Here is an 8,106-nt window from a genome sequence, read left to right on the forward strand (position 1 = left end):
CACAACTGTTATGAATAACCTAGTCAAGTCTCAAGAGAGAGCCTCTTTTGTCTCATCTCTATATCAATCCATGAAATGGTGGAGAGCCTAACAACCTTCTCTTTTAATCACTCAAGCTAGACCAAACTGACAAGTTGTTATTCCTACCTAACCAAACATTTTCCATGTTTTTGCTTCCTCATAAAAAGATATCAATCTAGGGATATCCTGATGCAAAGTGTACTATCTCAGCAGACTATTTTAAACACCTTGTTTTAGGAGATTTACCCACTGGCCTTTTTTTATGGTGGACTTTCAAACCCAATAGCTCCTCCATAAGATTACTCTCGTATTGAATCTAAAACCATTTAACTATGATTAATTGGTAGTACATACAATTTGCAAGGAAGGGTCACAGTTTCAGGTTTGGACCGTTTTTAGTCAGGTTTATAGCTTAAATGGAAGTTTCATTCTTTGAGTTAAACTATCTTTGACATATATGATATAACTTACCTAGTCTATTTTTATGTCACTACTAAGACAATCCATGAAATGTGCATGCAAGGTCTAAAATCAATGCTTAACTTGGCTTCCAGAGTAATGTTCCACATTTGAATGACTTCCCAAAACATTGCATTGTGTTTATATAATGCTTCATGCATCTTAGTGAAAACTAAAGGCTAGATGCCAAATGTGTTTGTCAGATGTTGCTTATGAATGCATAGATAAGATTGGTTTATTTCATATATTCTCAATGAGAGAGCCTTTTTTGTCTCATCTCTATATCAATCTATGAAATGGTGGAGAGCCTAACAACTTTCTCTTTTAATCACTCAAGCTAGACCAAATTGACAAGCTATATTCCTACTAAACAAACATTTTCCATGTTTTTCCTTGCTCATAAAAAGATATCAGTCTAGGGGATATCCTGATGCAAAATGTACATCTCAGTAGACTATTTTAACACCTTGTTTTAGGAGATTAACCCACTGCCTTTGTTCTATGGTGACTTTCCAAACCAATAGCTCCTCCATAAGATTTACTCTCGTATTGAATCTAAACCATTTTAACTATGATTAATTGGTATTTCCTGATCAACATTTATAAACATTTATCAAATAACATCACACAAATGGCATGGTTAATATCAGCAAAGGGCCACAACTATTAGTGCAGCAAACGATGAATGAAGCATTTGCACACGAAGAATACTGCAATGTAGCATCTACATTAGTATTTGAAAATGAAAAATAGGAGATACTAGAATTCCATAGTTAACATTGTAACATAGTGCTTGGCACAATTAGGAAAGAAATAAACATAGTTAGAAAAGGCTATTCCATTGCAGCAAAGTAGGACTTGGACATAGCAAATTCAGAAGTCCCATTTGTGTTTTGATATTCCTTTTTTTCTCTACATAATGAATTTCTCGAGGAAACCCACTTGGTACTTCCCTCATTCTGAGAATGGTAGCCAAGGTAAAATGGATTCTTCAGGGCTCAAGGCCAGCTCAACTGTCAACAATTATCCATTGAAGAGAGCAAGCATGTCACAAAGTGGAATATGAACCCAGATGTAGGAGGATAACTACTTTCCTCTCAACAACTGGAGCTACAACCAATTGACCTATGGTTTGATAATTGGCTAAACTTGATATATTTTTTTGTAAGATAGTTCTCTCATGGGGTGTGGGTACAGCAGATGGATAATTACGTTACATCAAGTTAGAGATGTGAGAGTAAATAGCATGAGAGAAAAATCTACGGGAGACAACTTTTTCATGTATGTAGAGAAGGATACTAAGAGGAAGGCTTAATGTGTAAAGGTGGTGGTACGCAAAACAAAGAAAGGAAAAAAATATTGAGGGGTGATAAACAGAAATGCTCCTCTCGTTTATATATTTTGTTGATTTGAAAAAAAGCTTACTCATTTTCATCCTTCTTCCTTCTCTGTTTGTTGTCCCATTTTCCACTGTTGTTGACTTCTTTCTCTTGAAACCAACCCATTCCTTTATCTCTTTATGTCCTCATTCATTCTCTTTCAAAATGTTTCGATTAAAGGTTTTCTCCATGAATTTCACATAAACTCATCATCAATATCTATTGATCTTCACCATTTTAGTCTCAGCAGGACCATTTTTGTCTCTGATACCTATTAGCATTGTTCTTTCATACCTTCAAAGGAGAAGCAGCTTCAACATGCACAGCCATGAGAAAAGCACTGGGAAAGATGAAGAAGACAATGGACATGTAGGACAGCAAAAATCTCTCTATTTTTATTTGATTAATTGCAAATAAATGATAGTCTCAAAGTCTGTTAATTGAGAGGACAAACTGCCTCCAGAGTAAGTTCATTTTTTCGTTTTTAAATGTAACATGGCATATTAAGGTTTAGGAATCCCCTGATAGGAAAGTATCTTTGAATTTAACACACATATTAAGGTTTAGGAATTCCCTAATTGGAAAGTACTACTAGCGAACACTTTAAAAATGGAATTACCATATGTTGCGATATCCGTGATGTTGGATCAACAAGAAAATAGTATGTTATGCAGCATGGATGGACTATTAAATTTGAAGATAGAGTATGGTTGGATCACCAAGAAATATTACTACTGTTATGCAGCATGGATGGACTGTTAAATTTGAAGACAGAGTTTAGTAAGAAACATGAAATCTCATTACGCACTAGTTTAAATCAATGTTCACTGCAAATGAGATAAGGTGTCCTTCAAATCACATTATACACTTGTCTGAATCATCACTGCATTGAGACATTGCTAATAGACAGTTTGATAACAGAGACAGTTTGCTAACAGGGACAGTTTGATCATACGTTCTAAGTACAAACTCAAAATACTAATGGAAGACAGGTGATCCTCATTCATTGGAGACATAACATATATGTTTTCATAGACGTTATCTATTCACAACTAAAACTTCATTCCCTATGGCCTTTCCACTATACGTGATTAATTAGCTTTACAAAAACCCCTTTTCCAATCTATCTACTACCTGAGGTTATTTAACCTTATCTTCTTTAAAAAAATCCTTACTTTATAACATAAGGGACATGATAGGAAGACTTCAAAAAGAAGTCTGTAGAATCTTTCATCACACCGTCAAGAACTTGTAAATATTTATGGAAACAGGGACAAAGTCAAAGTCCCCTTTGATAACTCATTCGCTGAAGTATTTAGTTCATGAAGAATGTCCCTAAAAGATATTTGTCAAAGTCTCTTGAAGTGTTAAGTTCGTGAAGAATGTTCGTGAAAGGCTTTCATTTAAAAGATATAATTGAGTTATAAAAGTCCACACAACAAATGATATAGATTTTATATTTATTAATTGATGCTTTCCTATTGCCTAATCAATACAAGGTTGGAATCACTCATTATCTACAACTTCTTACACCTCTAAGCATAACAACCTCAATAAGTTTTCTTAGGGAAGTAAACTATGCTTGGTTAGTTGATCCTCTATCGAGAGAATATTGAATATGGAAATAGTGATCAGGAATGAGAAAAAGAACACCACATACCCCACAAATATAGGGATGGTCTTAACTAACACCATATAATAAATAAACTCAAAATCCAAAGCTATCATTACTGATATCAGTATATGTCAAACAAAAAATAAATTCAGACCGCTCAGTCCAATCCTAAAAAAACATATTGTAGGCAAACAAAATTTGGAACTAACAACCAATGTGAAATGAATTTTCAATGAAATTATCAAATATACTACACAAATTGATGATATATATACGAAAAACAGAGATTTTATCAACCAAAATTAAGACATCACGTCTATAAAATGCCAGTCATTGTACAATTGTTCTCTTCTTAAAAGTTACCATACGAGTATTCCAAATAAAAACTGTGGGGATTTTTGTTCTATATCAATAACATCGTCTAGTCCAATTGCCAAAAATACTAGTTGGTTTTGTCCTAATCTATGTGGCCTCAACTAAACAGGTCATCAAGAAAAAAAATGTTTGGACTTATGGTTGAATCAACCTTAACAACAAAGACACAGTGAATTATTTCATTCCAGACTTATGTCTCGATTTGTAGATGGAAATGCAGTTTGTGTGGAGAACTAGTGTAGTAAGGGTATCTCAGATGCCGAGATTTGTCTATGTCATGATAGCTACAATGTTCATAGAGACAAACTATGAATAGTGGAACTGACAAAGACACTATTTGAAAGAAACCAGGGGATGGGGCCTGGGCCTGAAATTCTTGACAAAAGCCTTCATAATTCAAAATCAATACATTCACATGATCAAGATGACTTTAACAATTCAGAATGCAACAATCATTTCGCAGTGAGCCCTACCCCCAATTTACACATGATGTCGATAAAAATGCTATTATGATGGCCCTCCCAAGAATGATTGGACTGAATTTCAACTTACAGTTCAGTCTTTCCACTACTTGTAAACATGGATATTTTTAATTTTGAGGGTCGGAAAATGTGTTTTTTAATGCTCTATATGTTATTAACAAATGGGGTTTATGTTTTGTAGGTCAGGCATTGTGCTATTGAACAAAATCTAGTCCATTTTCATGACTTTATGATGGTACTTACAGTTTAGTCTTTCCACTACTTGTAAACATGGATATTTTCAATTTTGAGGGTTTATATGTTGCTTCATTGTGAAGGAAAATGTGTTTTTTAATGCTCCAGATGTTATTAACAAATGGGGTTTATGTTTTGCAGGTCAGGCATTGTGCTATTGAACAAAATCTATGACCATTTTGACAACTTATGATGGGACTTACAATTCAGTCTTTCCACTACTTGTAAGCATGGATATTTTCAATTTTGAGGGTTTGTATGTTGCTTCATTCTGAAGGAAATGTGTTTTTTAATGCTCCAGATGTTATTAACAAACGGGGTTTATGTTTTGCAGGTCAGGCATTGTGCTATTGAACAAAATCTTATGACCATTTTGACGACTTATGTTGGGATTGTTACAACAGATAGTCCATGCCCAATGATATCAAAATCTTCTATTCATGAAAAAGAAAGAGGGGGGTTTCATATAAAGATGGAAGCCTCTCAAATTAGTCTTCCTGAGAAAAAGGTGAAAGCTATTGTTGAGAAACTGGCTAGGGATAGGTCACTAAAAGAACCACCAATTTGTATCTTTTCTGGACGTAATCTGGGTATCTCTCATCTCAAGCGTTCTTGTGTAATATGCTATTGAAAATAAGAAGACTTGTGGTAATATGCCATTGAAAATACACCAATTTGTATCTGTTATGGACGTAATTTGGGTATCCCTCATCTCAAGGATTCTTGTGGTAATATGCCATTGAAAATAATAAGACGTCCTAACATTTCTACCAGAAAGTGCATGGTGAAGATGTTTCGGAAGTGATAAAGGTTTATTCTACTTATCAATGTACTTCAAAGAACTTCAAGGCAAGACAAAATGATGTCAAGTAGCTGGAACAATCTTAAAGAGGACGAGGATATGGAAACAACAAAATGTACATTTATTTTATTCCTATCAGAATGATATGTCAAGTAGCTTGTATTTTTCAATCTTGTACATTTATTTTATTCCTATCATATAACTTGGATTGTAAAAAAGTGCTCTTAAGACATTGTGTTCTCATTGTGCAGATTCATGCAAAGCTCATGTCATGGTTGTAACTTGTAACTGGTTGTGCTCTGATTGGTTGGCTCTCCTACTTCTCATTGTGCAGATTCATGCAAAGCTCATGTCATGGTTGTAAGTATAGGAATCCATAGACTGTGCCCTTACAAGCTTGGGTGAAGATGGCTCAACTTAGTTGTCAGAAGAACAATTATTTTCTCGGCTAATGAGGTAAATTGGATTCACGTTTATGATAGCATGAATAATAGTATTATTTTAGTGATTTCTGAGGCATTTCCATTCACATATTATGATAAATAAATGTCTTTCAACTATTTCAATCACGGTAGAATCACTACCTTGATTGCTTCAAAGGAAATTCACTACTCAAATGGATTTGGTTAGTACTCCCTAAATACGATTGTGGGAAGATTTGCTAGTTCAATCCTAAAAGATCCTATATCATGGAATATGACAGTCCTACTAATTTTTATGCCTACGATCTGAATTTATTCCTCAAGCCAGATGGGATAAGGAAGTCTCATCCTTTTATTGTCAATATTCATATGAAAGACAAATTTATTGACATATGTGATGGATATTCCTTGGTAGAAAAAACAAAGAGTATGTTATAAACACACAATTATTGAAGCTTTAAGTCAAAACAAATTCATTTCACCTATAGATAGCTCTATTGTTGACAATAACAAAGTTGGACAGCCCTAGGAGATTGATTAAACCTATAAACCCTCAATGACATATACAACTACAGTGCTCAGAATGAAAATGATGTAAAGAAAATCATTGATGAAGAATACATGCTTGACCAAATAAAAAATTTATCTCTGGACCACATCAAATGCAAATATGTTCTATTATCCATGAAACATGTGGACAATCATTCATGCACTAGTTTTTAAAAGGAAATGTAGACAACAAACCTCTAACAAATCCACATGAAGTCAATGTTGAGGGACAATTTTGGGGCCTGGAAAAGGTGCATTCATAGGGATTAAATCACAGTGAAGAGAGGCTCCTTTGCTGTCCCAAAAAGAAGGTTCTTCATCACAACAAGGAGGCTTCCATACGCTGTCAAAGGAAGCTCCAAAAGAGCCCTAGTTGTAGTTTTCTATTCACAACTAAGACGCAATCAAAGGGAGCCTAAATGAACCCCTAATCCACAATAAGAAAGAGACTCAATACACAGTCCTAAAGGTTCTGTTTTAGGTGTTTTTCAAGTAAGGAGACCTAGCATGTCTTAGTATTTCAGTGGAAACATGATGATGACAACATTGTGATTGGAACTATTCTTGAGGACTATTTATAAGGTTGGTAACCTACAGTCATATTATATTAATGAAATTTGTCCTAGACCGAAGTTCAAATCAGTACACTCAGAATGAGTCAATTCCTTGTACGAATTATACTACTGCATTGATAGTATTTGTTGACTGAAGATCAGAGGCCAGACTTGCTGCTAGGCTAGACCACAGGACATAGCTAGCAGCAAAGGTATTGACTTGAAAGCGTGACAATGGTGGAACTGCACCTCTAGGTCATTGAATGGTAACTATGTGAATGAAGAGGATTGAATGTTGATGCCATATCTCATAAAGAAGTTACAGCTAGTTTAGCAAGCAGTTATCAGTGTTTTTGGGAGCTGTATTGGGTCAAGGGTTGACCATGTTCAACTCAGATTGATGAGCATCCTATTCGTGCCATATGGATGAACTTACATTGATGTCAGAGTGTTAGCAATGAAATTTGCAAATATCTTAACACAAAGAAACAAGTAATCAAATTCCATTAAAATGCACTTAACTTTACATATGCCCAAAAGCAGAGGAAATAACTAAGCTAGAATCTGATCCAAGAAAATGCAACGTATTATCATCCTATGCTTAGTAGAGCTTACAAGGAATGGGTTGGATATGTGTTTAAAGTCTGCAAAATAAAAAATATATAATGTAAAGGTAGCCCCAACAATCTGAACAGGCAACATGACAAGATAATAATTTATTCAAGAGATATTTTTTTAATAAAACAAACAACAAAAGCCTAAACACATACATGTTTTAGGCAAAAACTATGGAAGATCGGCCTCACAAAAAAAATGGAATTAAATGCAGAGCTTATAAAACTGTCTTGGCCCTCCGAAAGGGTTGTTGACAGATGCGCCTCACATGTTAATGCTACAGGATACTCCCCAACCATGTTGGATATAATGTGTGCATGCCCTCCTCAAAGCACACGGATCAATGATTATCTGTCTGTTCAAAATTTTCCCAAATCGTTCAATCACGGATTATCTTATGTTTTGTGTGAATTTGGGCAAGCTTAGAAGTCAGGTTTCAAACTGCTAGAGGTGTCCTTATTTTTCTACAAGAAACAGTCTAATGTGAAGGTGAATATGCTAAATGTGGTATTGAATGGCAATGATGCTAATGAGAAGTTGGAAAGTTGGAAAGTGAACATATCCAATGCATTAAAACAACTTGTGGTAGGGTTAATCTA

This window comes from Pinus tabuliformis, chromosome J (assembly GCF_031772625.1).
Source record: "Pinus tabuliformis cultivar Carrire ecotype Pingquan chromosome J, CPIR1, whole genome shotgun sequence".
Lineage (NCBI taxonomy): Eukaryota > Viridiplantae > Streptophyta > Pinopsida > Pinales > Pinaceae > Pinus > Pinus tabuliformis.